The 21743-nt window shown below is 40.9% G+C and overlaps 1 protein-coding gene and 1 pseudogene across 1 annotated transcript in view; both read right to left on the bottom strand.

The window, feature by feature from the left end:
* The window catches only part of LOC114083921 (zinc finger protein 721-like), a 114169-nt gene that overhangs the window by 69084 nt on the left and 23342 nt on the right, over positions 1-21743 (bottom strand). The gene's annotated exons all lie outside the window — the stretch shown is intronic.
* Positions 9599-11013, bottom strand: LOC114078712 (xaa-Arg dipeptidase pseudogene; annotated as a pseudogene).

Raw genomic sequence — 21743 nt, forward strand, 5'->3', positions numbered from 1 at the left:
CAGCTACATTTTAACCCAACACCTGAGTATTGTGGAAGTCATCATTTGATTTTAACAGTGACAAGTACACTGGGAACAAAGCTTTTAATGTGTTAACCTTTGTGGAAGACCTACACAAACCACAGCACTTGCATTACCTAATTTCTATCCTTTGCACACAGTCATCTTTGAGAGACTTTTTTTTTTTTTTTTAGTCTTTGAACTCAGTTCACACTTTCACACTTTCTGAGATTACAATATTGGCATGGCACTGTGGTTTGTACTCTGCCTGTATGAGCATCAGTGTGGGAAGGGTTTTACTGGGAAATATTTCAATCCAAACGAAAGTCAAACTGGGTATGATGGTGCATGTTGTAATCCCAGCAACTCAGGAGGCTGAGGCAGAAGGAATGCAGATTAGACATCAGTGTCAACCACTTAGTGAAAATCTTTCTCATAACTAAAACAAAAACTAAAAGGGCTGAAGATGCAACTCAGTGGTAAAGCACATTTGGGCTCATACCTGTATTGAAAAACAAATAAATTTTGAAAAGGCCACTTACCAAATTGGGGCCAAAATGAAATGAAAAGATAACTTTTCTTCCCCCACCAGGGTTAGCACATATATAAATGCCTTAGAATACTAAAATCCATAAGAAGAGTAAACATGTCCTACTTTAAAGCAAAAAGCAAATTGTTGCTGTTATTCTAAGATACTTTACTTTGAGCAAATCAATCACATTTGCCATTTGCATTGATATATGATGTTCACACAAAAATACACACAGACTAAGTATTCATGTGAAGTTTCATAAATGTTCTCACAGTAAATACTTTTGTATAACAAAGACTAAAATCAGTCTTGATCAGAATAAAACAAAAATCAGTTCCTTCTATAATAATCCAATAAGCAACCAAGATTTTAAGAACTAGTATACATCAACTAATTACACTAATACAAATGTTTCATTACATAAAATTTAAAAAATATGTAAAATAAAGTGAATAGTACAATATACTTGTTAACTAGATTCAACATCTGCTAATTATCTGCTATTTCTACTTTTTCTATGTCCCTACCTGCTTCCCATCCAAATCCCACTTTATTAAGTTTTGGGTGTGTTCAGATGGACACATATTGAATCTAACAAATATTAACTGTGCAGTTTTGACAAGTACACCAATAAAATTTTATTGCTGTTAAGCATAGAATATTTACAATATTCCAAGAAAATTTTCTGTGAATCTTCTCAGTCAACATTTTCCTCCCAAGATGAAAGTTACAATCATGATTAAAAAAAAAACAAAAAGGGATTCATTTTGCCTAAAATCATTCAAAATACATGATTTTTAGTACATCTGTTTCAGGACACAATATTTGGGACATTCAGCAAGAAATCAATCCATTTGTGAGACCCATGGAAAAGTTCTTCACTGAAAAGAGTATGCATAATTTTCTTTGTCATTGCCAATTCACATGGTAAGTGTGATTGCATTGATAATTGTATTAGAAATAGTGTATATAGAGAGGAAGCCCTCTTCATTGTTGTTAATTAAGTAGAATTACTTTCTAATCATAACATTTTGCTTTAGGAATCATACCAATTGTTACTTATTGAAAGACATGTACTTGACTGTTTCTCCATGGTTCCATGGTGAAGGACAATTTTTAAAGAATTCCAAACTGCTGTAGAACAACACTCTTACAAGATACAATGAAAATGCATATGTAGAAAAATGAGATGAAAACATCTGAGATACTCACAATGCAAATCATATACTGGTTTGTGTGTCAGTGTTAGATGGTACATGTTTCTAAAGGTTGAGTCTGGATTCCTGTGCTGATCTTTTTACGATGGAGGCATGGTCAGTACCAGATACATCTGCAGCCCACATATGGAGAAACATCCCTCTAGAATGTGGTGGACTCTCCCTCAGGATGGTAGGCCATGCCTTAGTAGTGCAGTTGTCTCTCTCAAGGGGCCTGCATGAGAACTCATTGATGGTAGATTAATAGCCCTTCTCCAACAGTGAAAAACCTAAAGAGCTTTTATTTATGTTTATTTTATCTACCAATATTTACCCTGTTGGGAATTAAAACTGAGAATTTAAAAAACAACACTGCATTCAGTTAAACATATTACATGTTAACACACATAGAATTATTAGTAATATGTGTGCGTGTGTGTGTGTGTGTGTATTTTAGTTATAGGTGGACACAATATTTTATTTTTATGTGGGGCTGAGGATAAATAAAACCTGTTGCCTGCCTCACGCATACTAGGCGAGCGCTCCACCTCTGAGCCACAACCCCAGCACCAGTAAAATATATTTTGATCACAAAAAATATCAAGGGAAGAAGTGGCGTTGTTGGAAAGTTTTAAAAATCTTGCTGTTTGGCTAATTAAAAGCCAGATTCCCCTCTTTCTATATTTTATGTCCAACCTGTGTCATGTAACCTGTGGAAAAATCAACACTATACTTTTGAGAGAATTAGAATTAAAAAGGCAAATAGCATTTTTCTATTACAATAAAATAGCTTTGAATCTGTGGTCCCTTAGAAGCAACTCTTGTTTTCCCACAACCTGTCTTGATAATGCTGCTGCATATCATTGCTTTTTACCATGTTCTACTGCTCACAGTGGCTTGTTTGTATATAAATATGTTTTACTATTTGGAAATATTTATTTTGTTCTTGTGTTTACCTTTTCCTACTCAAGCCTTTAGTTCCTTGGACCCTTTTTTTTTAATTTAAGCTTATACTACATGACTTGGCAGGGTTTTTTCCTTACACTTTGTTGAGGTATAATTGATTTATAATAAATCAGACAGGTTTAGGTTGTGCCCTGAAGAACCTTCAGCACATCCATCATAATAAATATATCCATTCCACCTAGAATTTTTCTGCTCCCCCTTTATTACCCTCTTATTTGCATGAAACTGCTGCTGTGCCTTTTCTCACTGTAATCTTTGTGTGTGTGTGTGTGTGTGTGGTCAATGGACCTTTATTTTATTATTAATTTACTTATATGCAATGCTGAGAATTGAACCCAGTGCCTCACACATGATAGGCAAGCAATCTACCACTGAGCTATGACCCCAGCCTTTTAATATGTTATATAATCATACATTCTATGTGTTCTTGTCCATCTTCTAGCATATTTTTGAGTTTCACATGTTGTGTGTATCTATGCCTTCCATTTCAGTACTGAAAATTTCTTTTGTATATATTAAAAATTTGTTTATCCATTCACTTATTCACCTTTGATATACATGGAGATTTAGCTCTCATTAACACACTTGCTGCAGACATTTCTCTGTGGTCTTTGTGTAGAACCATGTTTGTGTTTCTCTTGGTTGATGCCCAGGAGTGGAATATGTTGACCATGAGATTGGTGTACACTTTAAGAATCTGCCAAGCACTTTCTTTGCAACTGATCCACATTGTAAAAATTTTTAAATTTTGTTTATTTATTGGTATGTGGTGCTGAGAATGAAACCCAGTGCCTCACAAATGCTAGACAAGCACTCTACCACTGAGCCAAACCCCAGCCCTCTCCAACTTTTTTTCTTTTCTGCTGTTTTAACTCTTATATTTAAATCTGTTTTAACTCTTCTATTCTTTTTTTTTCTTTTCTGCTGTTTTAACACATTTAAATCTGTTTTAACTCTTTTGTATTTTTGCTCTTTTACTGCGTTTTAGATTCAACTTTTCAGTGTCCAGAAAGAAAGGCATAATGTGGGGGCTGTGGTTGTAGCTCAGTGGTAGAGTGCGTGCCTAGCAAGTGTGAGGCGCTGGGTTCGAACCTCAGCACCACATAAAAATAAGTGAACAGAATAAAGACATTGTGTCCATCTACAACAAAAATATATTTTTTTAAAAAAGCTTGCTAGGCCTATGTTTGGAGTTACAATAAATTTATAACTCAGTATAAGGAAGAATTTAAATTTATAAAAATAGTGAATCTTTTCATATATGACATATATATACGTATATATACATATATATATATATATATGTATATATATGTATAATAATATAATAATATAAATTAAGAAAAGACCCAAATAAATTGATATATATATATATATATATCAATTTATTTGGGTCTTTTCTTAATTTCTTTTAACTATTGTGCATAGTTTTTCAGGATGTAGGCCTTAAATACTATCTTAATAACTTCATTTTATTTTTTATGTGATGCTTAGGATTGAACTCAGTGACTCATAAATACTAGGCAAGTGCTCTACCACTTAGCCACAGCCCTAGCTCTTAAATATTTCATATCAAAAGTTTTGTTTTCTTTTGTTTTGGTACCAGGGATTGAACTCAGGGGCACTTGACCACTGAGCCACATTCCCAGCTCTCTTTTGTATTTCATTTAGAGACAGGGCCTCACTGAGTTGCTTAGTGCCTCGTCATTGCTGAGGCTGGCTTTGAACTGTCAATCCTCCTGTCTCAGTCTCCCAAGCCATTGGGATTACAGGCATATGCCACCGCTCCCGACATCAAAAATCTTTTGATTTTCATTTAATTCTATCTATCTATCTATCTATCTATTTATTTATTTTTACCATTGAATTAGTTTTCTTCACTCAGCAAAAAATTGAACAGGAAAGAAGGATAGTAAGAAAGCAGCAGGATTTTTGCAAGAGCAAAGGTAAATAAATAACAGACTTCTCTGAAGAAAAGGTACCCTGGAACCACAACCTGGAATCCTAAAGGAAAGTACTGACTGGTTTTTTTCATAGGTTTTGGGCCTTCCTCCTTTTTCAAACTTTTCTCCCTCTACTCTCTCCTTACTTTTGCTCATTGGAATCACGTGTGTACACATCTATTTTAGTCTTTCTGCTGATTCCCCATTTGTGTCCATGGGCACATTTGTCAGCTAGGAATTTGGCCTTATTAGGGGACCCTCATTGTGCTCTGTCTGGATTTGCCTCTGGCTTCCGTCTTTGCCTCCTGGCCTTACTGCCCACACTGTTCTAAATCTCCCTCAGGTTGTTATCTGAACGTTTCTTTGATGGGTTGTGAAACTTATTTATAAATACTTAACCTTTTTATGTCTATCATAAATGGTGCTATTTCAAAAGTTCAATTACTGCTGAAGGCAAACAGCCATGTCTGTAATTCCACACACTCAAGAGGAAGAAGGTACAAATGAAAGCCAGCCTGGAGAATTTAGCTGGACACTTTCTCTAAGTAAATGAATAAATAAATAAGTAATACTAACAGTAAAATAATTGAAGGGGGCTGGGGTTGTGATTGGCCCTGGAAGTGATCCTTAGAACTACCCCCCCCCAAAAAAAAATCACCGTCTGATATTTGTTGCTATGATATAGAGGAACTATAAATATAGAGGAACTTAAAATAATTTTTACAATGATTTTCATATTTTTGTATAACTTTATTTGCAGAATTTATCCTTTTATTTTAAGTTTTAATCTTTCATCAGTAAAATAAACTTCTACTTATTAGAATTTTAGGAAGTACAGATAGAATGAAAGACAAAAATCATCATGTTATAGTGTTTTTTTTAATGTTTCAAATGTGTTTTACGTGGACTTAAAGTTCCAGTATTTCCAAACATTCGATAATGGCATTATTGGATTTGAACTGCAAAAAAAAAAAAAAGATGGTAAAGCCTAGGAGAAATAGAAATATTTCTATTTCTACAGAAAGCCATACAGTGATGATTTTCTTCTCTCCCAAGATGAATCCTAAACACTGGCCACAAGTGGAGAGAAAGTGTCTCATTCAAACTGGGAGTGACAGTCTCTAGAAACACTAATCTCTTTCAAGACAACTTCTCCTGAGGTACTGGCCAGTACTGGCCACTAATACTGCCAGCTCAAGGACTCAAATTCCTGAGTGCCCAGACTTGACACACACACTAAATCACCCACAACTTACATAAGCCCAGTCCCCTCCATTGTTTGGGGGCTCATTTTACTTATTTATTTTTAGAGACAGAGTCTTACTGAGTTTCTTCATGCCTCACTTTTGCTGAGGCTAGCTTTGAATTTGTGAATCCTCCTGCTTCAGACTCCTAAGCTGCTGGGATTACAAGGGTGTGCAACCACATTTGGCCAGAAATACATATTTCACTCAATTTCTCTTAATGGTATAACATCTTGCATAACTATAGGATGCTGGCACAAGCAGAAAGTTGGTTTCAGGTAGTGCAGCTTAAGCTTGCTCAGATTCACCAGTGTTACATATACTGGTATGTGTGAATGCTTCTGAAGCTTTATCATGTGTGCAGATTCATGTGCAGATTACCAGTCAAGATACAGGGTTATATCATAAGCATTCCTCATTCTGTCCTTTCTAGATTTCTATAAAACTTTGTGTAAACTAGTATTATTTCCTCCTTAAATTGTTTCTAAAAGCTGTACACAGTGTTGCATGCCTGGAATTCCAGGTACTCAGGAAGATGGGGGCCACCCATAATATTCTCATTTGAACAACATTGTGTTCATGAACTACACATTGTGAAAATTTTGTGGATCAGCTCTGTTCATCCAGCATCAATCTCCATGCAAGTTGCTGTATCTGTCAGTACGTTTGTCCATGTTATTACTCCGTGGTGTTCCATGGCGTGGACATGGAGCCCTTCATTGGCCACCCCTGAAAGTACATTGGGGGTGTCTTTAGTTTTGTGGGTGCTTTTGAATCAAGCTGTGACATATGTGATTAGGGATATTTTGGAACTGTTTCTATTTTTCCAGCATAAATGCCAAGGAGAGCCACTTTTGGGACTATGTGTAATTGTTTAAGAAAGTGACAAATCTATTTTTAAAGTTGCTCTATAACTTTACATTTCCAACAACAATATGTAAAGTGACCCAGTTTCTCTGCCTTTTTGCCAAAATTTGTTTTTTTTTTTTTTGTTTTTTTGTTTTTTTTTTAGTGTCTTTATTTCAGTCACTCTGGTGGATGTGGATTGATTTCTCACTGAGGTTTTCATTTCTATGTTCAAAATGGCTAATGAATGTTTTCCATGTCTTTACTTTCCCTCCTTCTGTTTTCTTGAATGAATACAGTTGATCTTCCTGTAGATCTTGTATCCCATGATCAGATTACAGCAATTTGTATCTTGTAGGAGCTTTTTGATAGAATGTTTCTATATAGACAGTTGTGCTGGACACAGCTTTATATTTTCCTTCAGAGTCTGGTTTTATTTACTTTGCTTTATTGCAGTTTCTAAAACTTCTGGTATTTTCCTTTTATTTAAAGTGTGATGAGTTTTCATCGTGAGTGGTATCGAATTATATCCAGTGCTTTGTTTGGCATCTATTAAGATGATTATCCATTATTGTGATTATGTATCAACAAACTAAACAAGAAATATTGAATTTCAAAGGCTGATACATCCTTACGTTTTTAGGATAATGCTCACTTGGTCATGATGTATTGTCCATATTTTATATGGCCATGATCAATTTATCAAAAATTTTAGAGGTTTTGCATGTCTTCTTGAGGTATATTGGTCTATAGTTTAATTTTGTGATGCCTTTTTTCCCTTTAAAAAACTCAAATACCAGTGGTCTCATAGGATGAGGACAGAAATATTGCTGCATCTTCAAGTTTTGCAACATTTTGTGTAAACTTATCATTATTTCTTTTTTAAATGTTTGGTAAAAATTGGCACATGGGTGCATGTCTGTAATCTCAGGTACTCAGGAGGCTGAGGATGACCGGAGGATTGCAAATTCAAGGCCAAACTCAGCAATCCAGTGAGAACTTTTCTAAAAATGAAAACAGCTAGGGCTGTAATCCCAGCAGCTTGGGAGGCTGAGGCATGAGGAATGGGAGTTCAAAGCCAGGCTCCACAACTTAGTGACACTCTGGGTCTTAAAAATATACATATAAAGAAAAAAGGGCTGGGGATGTGGAACAGTGGTTATGTGCCCCTGGGTTCAATCCCTGGTACTGGAGGGAAAATTTTTTAAAAAAGAAAAGAACAGCTAGTGGTGAAGCCCTTGCCCCCTACCATGTGTCATGCTCTGGGTTTAATTCTCAGTCCAATTAAAACAATAATTTTTTAGAGTTCACCAGTGAACTGTCTTGAGCCTAGGTTTAATGGGAATGTTTCAGCCAATTCAAATTATTTTAATAGCTATAATTATTTTAACAGCAATTTGTATCTTGCAGGAGCTTTTTTTTTTTTTTTTTTTTTTTAGGTTTTGCAGGTCATATTATTTAGTCTCTGTTTTGTTTTGTTTAGCAACCCTTTAAAAAACATAAACCCATTCTTGGCAGGTTTTAAAAAAAAGAAGGCAGCTACATGCCAAAATCAGGCACATAACCCACAGACTCTTATACAGAAGAAACGCAATTCTCAACTACTAACTCTCCCAAACACAACCACCTCTCTTGCAATTTTAAATAATTACAGCAGGAATTAGGGGTTCAAAAGACTGTAAGTAGAAGATCTAACTTTTCAAAAAGTGAGTTGATAGCTCAGAGGGCCCAAGTGACTTGCTTATTATACCATAAAAGCCAAATGGACACTTTCTCTCCTTCCCCTTCCATTTCTGGAATGCTTGTTCAAAGCTGAGGACTTCCTTTAAAATAAAGTACATTGGAGCTTTACTGCATTCACAGCTTAAAATATCTGTTTTACCAAATATTTTTTTCACACATTCTTTTTAGCATGTTCAAGAAATTCACACTAAAATAAGAATCATGGAAAACCTGTAATAATTTTTTTAAAATATTGGGCTAGCAGGAGGCTTAAGGAGGCTCAAAATTCAGTGCAGCCAGGTGGGGCAAGCTGGCTTCTGAGTGGGAGCCTGAGCAGGCTGCTGGCTGGAGGGGCAGTGCAGGATTCTGAACATTCCAGAGAGCAGAGTAGGTGCCAGCCAATGCTCCTCCCGGAGTTCTCCTAGAACACTCAGGGCTACCATGCAAATGCCTTAAAGGAAGAGTCCGATCCTGACCATCCAACATTTACCCTCTTACTGTAACATTGAATTACCAATTACTTTAATGCCACTTCCCAGAGTTGATCATGTGTAAAAACTAGAACATTCTTCTCATTTTTCTTCAAATGGTAAAAAAGTTATTCTTTGTATCTGAGTTTCTAGTTGTTACCCGTAAGCATTTCTAATTAAAAGCTACTTTTATTATAAATGAAGAGATTTTTTGAAGCAAAAACAGAAATATTTGAAACAAACTTTACCTAAATTTAGACCATGAACTTTAAAACTACATTAAATAAGTTTACTACTCTGTACCACAAAACCATTTCGTGGGTGTCAATTCTGTATATAAGGTTTAAAACCTCTTGGACCTTTTAAAATATATAATATATAAATCTGTAAATTATTATACAGATTTTGTCAATATTATTTTGACACATCATGTACCATCCATCTTAAGCAGCAGTATCACCTATCAACTCCTGAAATATCACAATTCCATCAAGTATAGATTCACCCAAAAATTTCATTTTAGATATGAGTGAATATGTTTTCACCATACCCTGTTCTTACATATCAGGTAAGGAGAATTTGATTCCTTTAAGATTAAAAACAAGCATGTTCTCTTCATTAAAAAAAAGATTAAAGAAAAAAAATCATCACTTCTTAATGATTCATAAACAACTCCTAAGTCTCCTTTTTATTCTACTGTATTTAAAAATTGTTCTTCCTGAAGTTTCAATTTAAAGTCCTCTCTAATTCTTTCCAGCAATTCTGGTTTAAAAATAACATCCAATGCAGTCATTGCTAGAGCCTTGGCTGTTCGCAAAGTGTAGAACTGAGCTTCTTGTGATCCTGCAGCTTTAGTGTACTCTTCAGTATGATTCAAGGCGTTGGATCCAATGTAAAAATATGGATGAATTCCAGGGACCACAAAAGAAACATTTCCAAAATCGGTAGATCCTGAAGTGTCATTCAGCATTGTATCTTCTGAAATGAACTCTATTCCCAGCTTTTCTCCATTCTCCATGTAAGCTTTCCATAGGCTCTTGTTGGGTAGAACATTGTAATAATCATGTGCTCCACCTTTAATTTCTACTGTGCACCCTGTAGCCAAAGCTGCAGATCTGAAGCAATCTTCTGCCTTTTTGGTCAAAACTTGAAGTTCTTTCAATGAGGGTGCACGGAAGTAATAAATTAATTCAGAGTAAGAGGGAATGATATTTGGTTTTACACCACCATTTTTTATTATACCATGAACTCTCCAGGTTGGTTTCATTTGCTGTCTTAACACAGACAAATTGTTGTAGGCAAGAACAGCAGCATCTAAGGCATTGACTCCTTCCCAGGGGTAAGCAGCAGCATGAGATGCTTTTCCATAGTATTTCACAGTCACATCATGTTCGGCCACATCGGGTAGATAAGCAGCATTTTCTTGGGATGGATGGGCCATGAAAACAACATCGAGGTTTTTAAAAGCTCCTGCTTCAATTTGATCAATTTTGCCTCCACCATCTTCTTCTGCAGGGGTTCCCAGGACACTTATCTTCACCCAGGGAGGCTCTCTAGGGCCCCCCTCAATCCCAGAGCGGCCGCCGCCCCAACCTCGGCTATGAGGTTGTGACCGCAGGCGTGGCCGATGCCGGGCAGCGCGTCATACTCGCAGAGGAAGCCCAAGTGCAGCGCGCACCGCGTGGCGCTCGGTGTCTCCCATTCTGCGCGAAAGGCGGCCGGCAGCTGATAGTGCGGCTGCACCACCTAGGAGGCGGCCGGCAGCTCCTGCTCGAAGAAGCCCGTCAGCACACTGTGGGCACGGTGTTCCTCGTAGGCCAGCTCAGGCTCGCTCCAGATGGCTTGGCTCAGGGCCCCCAGCCGCTCAGCCGCCTCGTGGATGCGCTCCGCCGCGCGCAGTTTCAGCAGCTCCAGCTCTGAGAAGCCATCGCACGCAACCCCGACCGTCGGCCGCTCCCCTTTGGGTTTCATCGTGCCCAGGTCCCGCAACCCTTCAGGACTCCGCCCGCTCGCTCAACCGCACGGAGCGTCCCGCCGCACTTGCTCCTTGCAGGAGCTTTTTGATAGAATGTTTCTATATAGACAGTTGTGCTGGACAACTTTGGGTTCTCTCTTTCTCATGAAAGCTTTAATAATTCTCGTTTTTTAAAAGAAATGTAGACACATTTCTCTTTTATCAAAGTTGTTGAATTTGTAGGCCTAAAGCTGTTCATAATCTTTCCTTATTTCTGTATTCTTAAAGTTCATAGGCTCTCCAGTGATATCCTGATTTTTACTTTCTAATGTATTATATTGTGATCAGAGAACATAGTTTGTAAATTAAAATCCTTTTGGTTTTTTTGGTACTTGTTTTGTGGCTCAGACTAAGGTTGTGTCTTAAAAGTATTCTTTGCAAGCTGGGCCTGATGGCACACACCTGTAATCCCAATGGCTTGGGAGGCTGAGGCAGGAGGATTGAGAGTTCAAAGCAATTATTCTTCCTGGTACCCTGGAAACCAATGAAAATTGGAAAATTGTCCTGCTGTTTGGGTGGAATGTTCTGAAAATTGAGAGGAATGTTGAGATCTCTAACAATAATTGTTTATTTTTCCTGTTTGTTTATACTAGCTTTTTCCTTCATATATTTGGCACTCTTTAGGAGCGTAATGTTGAAGATTACTATGTGCTCTTATGAATTGACACCTTTCTCCCTAAAGGACCTTCTTTATTCCTGATATGATGGTATCTGCCTAGAAGTCTACTTTGCCTCATAAACAAGAAATTCAGAGTAGCATCCCTAGTAATAGGACTGAGTGACATCATCATATACCTCCTGCCATGATACATGGAATAGGTACTTGACACCTAATCACTTAGTGACAAGGAGTGCTTTGTTCTTGAGCACCTTCTATATATTATGGATGGATCCAGCACCCTCATATCTTCATGTCCCATCCTCCAGACCACTCTGCAGGTGGTGGAGGTGATGAAATTGATGATGAGATCCTCAAGTGGGGCATTCCTTGCCCAGTGGAGAACCCTAGATGGAGATACCAGAGTCTGACTTCAAAGCTCTGTTGGTTCTGTTGGCCTGTTCACAGTGCTCTGCCTAAGGTGGTGAGCTGTGGGCTCATGGTGCCTTTTCCTTGGGTGAAATAAATATTTTCTTCAGAAGGGGAAGTCTCACAAGCGTGTCTTATGCTTGCTTCTCAGCTGAAATTAATCTGTGTAAATCTCATGGGGGCTCATCTTGGTCAGCAGTGCGGAGCAGAGGTCAATTAATTGCCTCAAATGGTGTCTGGCTGATCTTTGCCTTCAAGAGCCAGACAGTTGTACCTTCCCCCACAAACATCATCTGCAGTGTCCTTGGAGTTTTCCCATGTTCCCTAGAAAAGGGGCTGTTTTCCCAGGTTCACTGTTTCTAAGGAGTGGCTGAATGGTATTTCTTCTAATCAAGCCAACTACACTCCTTGTCAATGCTTGAATCATAGCTTCTCAGTCACAGTAGGCTTACACAGGAGTTTATGTTACTGACAGCACCTATAACACCAGTGTTTGTGGTACACAGCACATTTCAAATACGTGGACTAGGTGGAATGTCCCCATGCACAGATGAGGAACTGTGCTTCAATGGGATGTGTCACCAGTATGGCATCACTCAGCTAGGAAGAATAAGATCAGGATAGGGCCCAGGCCTTCTGACTACAAATCCATTACTTGGACCATGCTCAATCCTGCTTTACTTGGGATCCTGGAATAGTCATCCCTCCCATAATGTTCTGGACCAATCCTTCTGTAGAAACTGCTGCCTCCTGAGCTGCCTCTAGGTTTATTGTTTTATTTTTTTATCACCAAAACTTTCAAACATACATGAAAGCATGGTGAGATATGTTTCCACGTACCTGCCCCTGCACACACTTCAGTAGTTATCACTACCTCTGGATTGCATGTTTGACAGTTTCAACATGTAGCACTAAAAGATAAAGCTGTTTCATTATTTGCTCTTTACTTACTCTTTTACCTTTCTGTTTAAGAGTTTGCTTGAATCAAATACAGATAAATGCCACACATTGTAGTTTTTGAGCAGTGTCTTTGTTTATTCCTCTTTTTTCCTTCTTATTTATTTATTTTGGTACCAGGGATTGAGCCTGGGGTGCTTTACCACTGAGCCATATCCACAGCATATTTTTGGCTTTTGAGACAGGGTCTTCCTAAGTTTTTCAGGGCTGTACTAAGTTGCTGAGGCTGGCTTTAAACTTGAAATCTTCCTGCCTCAGCCTCCCAGGTCGAGCTCCTGGGATTATAAGTGTGCTCATTTTTATTGTTATTATTTATTTATTTGGGGGATGGTGCTGGGGATTGAACCCAGCCAGAGCCTTGTGAATGCTAGGCAAGCACTCTACCAACTGAGCTATATCCCCATCCCCATCCCCTTTTTCATTTATGATTTTTATTTGATATATATAAATACACACACATATAAAAAATGTACAAATATTTGTGTGTGTATACACACACACACACACACACACATATATATATATATATATATATATATATATACACATATAGTACATACATATATAGTATGTAGTTGTAGGATGTAATACCTTTATTTTATTTTTATTTGTTTTAATTTTATTTGGTGCCAGGGATCAAACCCAGTGCCTCACACATGCCAGGTGACCACTCTACCACTGACCCACAGCCCCAGCCCTCATTTATTTTTAAATAAATAATTCAAATACAAACATTGTGTGTGTCTGTAATTTACAGCTTACATGTGGTTTTGAGGTGTATATGCATACGTATATACACATATATGTAATCTTGTCATGTGATTCTTTCTGGAAGTATCCCTGTTCTCTGATGGCAGAACATGAACTAATAGTTCCACTGAGAAACACTTTTCCACCTGCAACTGTGCCTTGACCTCATGTCTTTTAGGAAATTTGTGGGGAGTCTGTATTGTTCTCTGATCTTGCGGACTTGGGTTCTGAGAACCCAAGGACTTCTACCTGTCTGACCTGTAGTTTGATTGGCAGCTGGAGCTTGATGGTTAACACTGAAATGGGACTTTGTCAAATGTACTTCATGGAAGCCTGAAGATACATTAGGCTTTCAATGGTAGGTTGTAAGTATATTTGTGTGTGTGTGAGGGAGAGAGGCAGACCAACCTTTCATTACACTGAAATATTAAGACATGAGACTTAAATAATGTGGATTTCAATTAAGCATTTTGTAGAATCAGATTACGAATGCCACAAAAGTCTTCCATGGTGAAGATGAGTTACTGAACACTAACTCATGCGTTCAGTAGACATCACCTGCATACCTCCTTGGGCATTGAGCTTTGGTGATTTCAGGTGGAATGAAGAGCTCATCCTTGGGTTCGGTGCACAGTCATAGACACTACATAGGGCAGAAAATTTTTGATGTTCTGGGTAAACATCCAATGACAGACCACCCTGCCTTTCTTCCTAAAATCTTTTTTCTTTTGCTACCTTTCTGGCCATCCATCCAACCTGCCATCACTGGTGAAGAGGCAGCTCATTCAGCCTACTTTTTTCTAAGATGGCTTTCCCTCTCCAGTGCTGTCATGGGATCCTATATTATTTCTCTCATGGGTCTCTCAGTTCTGGTCTCAAGACTATAAGTCCTGGGGGTGACTGTGTTCCAGCTTGTCACTGCTAATCACTTTCATCTTTGGGAACCTTGTATTTAGGATGAAATTGGCTATAGTGCTTGGGCTGAGTTCAGGGGTTCCTAAGCTCTACTCTGAGCCCCAACACTTGCTGCATTTTTTATCAGTGAGAGGAAATAGGTGCTGATGAAACCTGCATTGTGGAGGTGATGTGAGGAGGCAGCATACAGTATGGGGATGCTCAGTGCATGTGGAAGTGTGACAGCAGGACTTGCTTCCATGAACGTGACAGCTAAGACCACTATTACTTATTGAGAACCCAAAATGCCAACATGGATGAGAACAGATCGAAGCCTCGGGCTAATGAAGAGTGTGGCATGTGAGCAAGAGAAAGGTGGAAGGACAAAGCCACGTGGCCAGTGATCACCTAGTGCTTATTCTGCACTAAAATCTGGTGGACAGTGTCCACTGGCATTTTCAGGGACCCCACAGGAGTGGGCCAATGGCCAAGGTCAATAGAAAAAGGCATATTCTTACCCACATGCAGTAGACTCTGGCAGAAGGGCCTGGTCCTACCTGCCATGTATACAAGCTTTAAATTCAACCCCAGGGCCAGAGAGATGGTGATTCTAATATATTTCCCCAGTAGGCTCTCTGGGTGCAGTGGCAGTAGTGAAAGGAACAATCAGCAGAGTGAGCTTGCCCATACCTGGCCTGGCTACCCTTGAACCATGAAAGCCTTCATCCTAAGCCTCTTTTTCTCCAGTGTAAATTGCCAGGATTTGGCATGCTTATGCAAAGTAGAAAATATGTCATAAGCCACGGTCTTCCTCAGGTTCCAATGGCACCCACTGTGCCTCTCCTCTCTGGTGTCATATTCACATTGACCTTCCCTTTGTTCTCCGGTAGGACTGATGTGTATGACTGCAAGTCTTCCCATGACACAGTAGTCCTTCTGACAGATGCCTCAGAACACCACTCCTGCAGTGTTGTTGGGCTTCCCAGGACAAGCTGTTCAGGCTGGGGTTAGCCTCAGTGCAGCCCAAGAGTCTTCTTTACCATCCTGGGGGAGGTTCTTATTGCACATCACAGGCAATTAACAGGGCACGACATACCGTATAAGCACAATTAAGTCTTCTGTTCTCATTGACTTTATTTTTTTTTTTTCAGGTCTTGTGCTTTCTTTTTTCTTTTTAATTTTTTATTGTTGGTTGTTCAAAACATTACATAGTTCTTGATATATCATATTTCACACTTTGATTCAAGTGGGTTAAGAACTCCAATTTTTACCCCATATACAGATTGCAGAATCACATCAGTTACACATCCATTGATTTACATATTGCCATACTAGTGTCTGTTGTATTCTGCTGCCTTTCCTATCCTCTACTATCCCCCCTCCCCTCCCCTCCCCTCCCCTCTTCTCTCTCTACCCCCTCTACTGTCATTCATTTCTCCCCCTTGTATTATTTTCCCCTTTCCCCTCACTTCCTCTTGTATGTAATTTTGTATAACCCTGAGGGTCTCCTTCCATTTCCATGCAATTTCCCATCTCTCTCCCTTTCCCTCCCACCTCTCATCCCAGTTTAATGTTAATCTTCTTCTCATGCTCTTAGTCCCTACTCTGTTCTTAGTTACTCTCCTTATATCAAAGAAGACATTTGGCATTTGTTTTTTAGGGATTGGCTAGCTTCACTTAGCATAATCTGCTCTAATGCCATCCATTTCCCTGCAAATTCTATGATTTTGTCATTTTTTAATGCAGAGTAATACTCCATTGTGTATAAATGCCACATTTTTTTTATCCTTTCGTCTATTGAAGAGCATCTAGGTTGGTTCCACAGTCTTGCTATTCTCATTGACTTTAAATACCAATGTTTGTTTGGTTGGTTTGTGTACCAGGGATTGAACTCAGGGGCTGAGGCTGGCTTTAAACTATCTTCCTGCCTCAGCCTCCCGAGCCGCTGGGATTACAGGCCTGCGCCACCACACCTGGCTCTTATTTAATTTTTTTGAACAGAAAATGATTTTAATTAATTTGCATTGGCTATATTTCGTTGGCCAAACCTAGCATTAGAAGCAGAAAAAGGGAGGCTTGTCCTGCCCAAGTTAGGAGGGTGCTGCCATTTCTGTGTATTGATGTGGTTATATTGTAGTTAAGAATTGGGGCCATCAATGCTATCTGCCCCAAGGAAGTGTTTTTCTATCTAGCTTATTTTTTTCTCTATTTAGTTCTTTCTCATAAACTTCTATTAAATGTTACCTTAGGAAAGGTTGACATAGTCTTCAATACAAATATTGTTATCTATTCCCTCCAATCTCCATGTCTATCACTCTGCCATTTATTTACTCCCAAGTCCTGACCACAATATTATATTATTGGGTCTATAGTTTGTCTCACTAAGCAAAACATGAGCTCCCCAAACACAAATTTGCTTCTGTCCTGTCCTACAAGATCCTGAATGAATGAACTGTGTATCTGTGGGTCTGGGGAAAATTTTTCAGATAAAGACAAATTCCATGTCTTTCAGCTTGGGAACTCCATTTTGAAAATGCCAGAATGTCCATCCCAAATGTACTTGGAGAAGCTGAGTTCAGGTTCAGGATGAATTTCTAACCACAGTCCTGTGTACTTATCAGTTTTTCAATTGTGGCATATGTGCTTCCACCTTCCGTTCTGTTCTGGCTTGGGCAATGAGCATGATTGGCTCTCTGGAAGTCGGCATACTTGCCTTTCTCCTAGAGGAGAGAATCTATGGTGGATTGAGAATCTTTATCTATGAGAACTCCTCTTTTGCCTTGAGTGAGGGATGGGATTCTCCTTCCTTAACTGTGCCAGGTCTTTGGGTACAGAAATGGTAGGAAAAATACGAGACCCAGGGCTGGGGCTGGGGCTCAGTGGCAAAACACTTGCCTCGCACATGTGAGGCTATGGGTTCGATTCTCAGCACCAAATAAAAATAAATAAACAAAATAAAGATATTGTGTCCATATATATTAAAAAAGAGAGAGAGAGAGAGACCAAAAGAAATTCAAACACAGGGAAGGCTTTATTGGAGATTTTGCCGGATTAGCAAGAAGATGCATTTCTGACTGAAATCCTGCCAGGCTGACCTTGAGTAAAGGGAACTGGTTTTATTTTTGTGTATTTGTTGTGGGGAAGGGGTGGGGGTGGGGGGAGGGCCGGGCGCCTAGAGTCTAGGGTTTTCATTCCTTTGGGGCATAGTTTCAAAAGGTGTTTCCTTTTCCTGTGCTAACATTTAAGGCTTTGGTGATCTGGCAGTCAGCTTGGAGCCTGTGAACAGTTAGATTCCTTCTGCTAGTATAAAATTTTGAGTAACAACTGAAAGTGTGAGCTTACCTTCAGTCTGAAGCAACAGTGCCTCAGTTCATTTCTCTAGCTCATCCCTGGAGACTGTATGGTAAGTCATTCTGGTTTTAAGAAGCAGTTGGTTTTCTTAATTTTCTTTTCGTTTGTAATGAAGATTAAACTTGGACTGGGCCTGGTGGCGCAGCCTGTTATCCCAGCGGCTTGGGAGGCTGAGGCAGGAGGATCACGAGTTCAAAGCCAGCCTCAGAGACTTAATGAGGCCCTATGAAACTTAACAAGACCCTGTCTCTAAATAAAATATTGAAAAGCCTGGGGATGTATGTGGTTCAGTGGTTAAGTACCCCTGGGTTCAATCCCTGGTATCCCCGCCCCAAAAAATAAATAAATAAACTTGGTATTATTCCACTGAGCGACATCCCCAGTCATTGTTATTTTTAATTTTGAGATGGTGTTGTGCATAGGCAAGACTTCCCGGAAGGAGTTCACTGGCCCCCTGCGCATGCTCTTTCACCTACTGTAGCCTACGCCTGCACCTTCCCAGTGGAGAGAGGGACCAGCTGGGCCTGGCCAGGCCTCTGACGCAAGGGCCCGGTACCTCATGTGTGTGCAGCGGCGGTGGCGCTCCATCACACGCTGAGGTAGCGGACCCGTTGCCCCTCGCCCACTGTGAGTGGCTCGCGGCCGGTTCTAGTCTCGAGCCACAGCCGCCAGGCAGTTCCAGCTTGTCTCCTAGTGTGGGGCAATCCATTCCTGCTGTCTCTGGCTTTGCTGTCCCCGCTATGGTGCCCTCCCCATGCCATAGAGTCTGGGTGCAAACCCCGGGTCCAGTGGCATACGTGAGGGGGTCAGTGGGAGATGGGGGTGTGGTGTGACTTGGTGGTGGTGGTACAGGCCCCCATCCCCGTGACACAGTTAGGGTTGTCGGGTGTTCCACGTGGAACCTCGCTGGCCGCCCGACGCACTGCCCACTGTGCCTGGGTCTTCCTGTAGCAAACGGGTAGTACTGCAGGGGAAGGGCCCGGGCTGACCTCAACTCCACTAGATTCCTGACCATCCCTTCAGTTCCAGTCGCTTGTTCGGCTTCCCGCCATGGGGAGGTGGGAACACCCGGGAGCCCGTGGAGCCATTCCAGGCCGCTGGATTGTGGTGCCGGGCATGGACCGTCGTGAAACCTTCCCATCACCACTGGGTTCTGTTCTGTATGCCTTGTCTGCTGGCCATCCAGGAAACAAGCTCTCCCTCCCCGCTCAAGAGGAGGAAGATCCAGTGCCATGCCAGGAAGGGATGTGGTGGGGACCTTCGGCCTCTCCCCACACACAAAGAACGACTCTGCGGTGGATCACTTGGCTTCTGCATCCACAAAACATGCAGCTAGCTGCAAGAATTGATGTGACTTGCAGAACACAATCGCCTGGGAGTTGCACTTACCCTCCCAGAAGGTCATTCCTCTGAGGCTTTTCTCCAGGGCCGGCCTCGGGCGCCACTTGCTGGGAGAAGTGCATGTTAGAGAAAGCACCGCTCTGTGTCCTGGTCACCATTGGTCTCCTTTCCCTGCTCCTGCTGCCTGCAGGCCACTGACTTGTGCGCCCCCACCCCTGCGGCTCCTGTGGCCACCACAGCCTGCCTGCCCTGCCAGAGTGGGGCTGGTAGCCTGGAAGGAGGCACCCGGGAATGCTTGATGATGGGGGACCTGTGTAGGGTGCTGCAGAGAGCCCTTCCTCCTTGCAAACAGGATGCGGCTGCTCTCGCCAGTGTCATTCTTTGCAAGCTTGTGGGGAACCTGGCTCTAAACCTGCTTCTGTGTAGGGATTTAGTAGGTAGCAGAGCACCTCCCTCACTGGTATCTATTGAAAGTTATCCCTCCACACAAGGGTGTGTGTGTGTGTGTGTCTGTCTGTCTGACTTTGTCTCTCTTTTGCCGCCTGTGCTCATTGCCAGCGCTTCCAACTGTCTTTACACACTGCCCTTGGTCCCCCTGGCTGGTGTTTGAGGGGTGCACCCCTGTCCCCACCTGGAGGGGCCTGGCAGATTCCCAGGCTGGGACCAAGTCTGGGGACGGGAGGAGAACAGCTGGGTTCTCCATGTCTTGGCCCTTGCCTTCCCAGCCAATGAGGCTGGAAGAAGAGAGGGGCCCTGGCCAGAGCAGGTGCCCCTCTTCCCTCCAGGCTCTGGGGCACATTTTTCCTCCTGGGAGAGAGGTTCACCAACTGTCCCGGCTTGAACTTCCTTTTTCTTCTCCTTTTCCATTTGTCTGTCTTCTCCTCCTCCTATCTTTTTTTCTTTCTCTCTTCCCTCCCTCCTCTCCCAGGTCTTTTCATACTCATTTTTTAAAGGTACTTTTTAGTTATAGCTTGATTTAGAATGATTGTACAAGTATTTCCCATTCTTATTTTTACATAGGATAATTATTTCGGATCCCTTCCACTGTCTTTCCTTTTATTCATTTTTAATCAGATACATTAAATCATTACTTTCCTGCCTCTGGACCTTTCTTTTTAGGGTGGGCAGTACTTGGGATGGAACTTCAAAGCCACAGGGGGCGCTCGTGGGTATTTCTTTTGTGTGTTTGTTGTTTTTTCCTTTTTTAACTACTTCTGTATCCCCTTCCTTCCTTCCTTCCTTCCTCCCTCCCTCCCTCCCTTTCTTATATCTTATGGAGATACTTCCTTACCCTTCTCCCCTGGACTCATCTCCTCTGTCTCCTTGTCTGTCTCTCCTCTCTCCCTCTCCTCTTTCTCTCCTTTCTTTCTCTCTCCCTCCCTCCCTTCACTTTTGCTTAGGTGTTTTTTTTTTTTTTTTTTTTAATCTACTCTTATCTCCCACCCGCATCGTCGCTTATGGTGGGGAACTATGTAGTGTGGGACTGATTATGTGTTTATATGGCCCTCTCTCTCTCTCTCTCTCTCCTTCCTATCTGTTCCTCCCTCTCTCCCCCTTCCTTCCTTCTTTTCTTTTCATTTCTTTCCCAGGGTTGCCTGACCACTGGGTCACATCCCCAGTCCTCTTCATTTTTATTTATTTTGAGAGAGGGTATCCCTAAATCGCTGATGCTGGCATTAAACTTGCCATCCTCCTACCTCACCCTGAGATTACAGGTAGAATTGTGGATGTATGCCACCACACCTGCCCAGGTAGCTCCATTTGTACTTTCCTGATGGAACCCATACACATCTTGAACTAACTGTGGTTCCTCTCTTCTCCATTCTCTTCCCTTTTATTTGGTATCTTTATTTCTTTCTTAATGGGGTGGGGCACATTTCTTGCTTTCCTCTCCTTTCTTTCTTTGCCATGGGAAACTCTCTTTTTGCCTGCCTATTCAAAAGTGAGGTCTGTCTAGGTTGCCCAAGTGTTTCCCGTGCCTCAGCATGTCTTGTGAGTAGCTGGGGCCGTGGGTGCTACACTCAATACACTGTTCCACTGATCTGATTTTTGACTGCTCTTATTGTTCTGTTCCAGAATATTCGGCTCTCCTTTCTTCTTCTTCAAAAAAAAATGTGGCATCACATGATATGTGACCAGGTTGGAGGCATCGGGATTTTTTTTTTTCCTCCACAGCTGCCAAACATGCAGTAGGACACATCTGTACCTCCCACACTGGAGGATCTCTAAAGGACCTTCAAAGAAAATACAAAATAGAAGAAGTGAATCCAAGAGATTCTTCCCATGAGATCCCTCTCTTTCTTCCACTCTTTCCTTCGGAAAAATGAAAATCCAGGTTTAAATAAATAAAAACAGAAATTTGAAACACAGACTGGATTCTCTAGGTGCCAAGTAAGTCTGCAGATAAAATTAGGTCAATCCTCCATGGATCCCAGAACAAATCTGCAGGTACTCAATGCCCTGCCTTCATGCCCACACCAGACCAAAGCC

Source organism: Marmota flaviventris, chromosome X (assembly GCF_047511675.1).
Source record: "Marmota flaviventris isolate mMarFla1 chromosome X, mMarFla1.hap1, whole genome shotgun sequence".
Taxonomy (NCBI): Eukaryota; Metazoa; Chordata; class Mammalia; order Rodentia; family Sciuridae; genus Marmota; species Marmota flaviventris.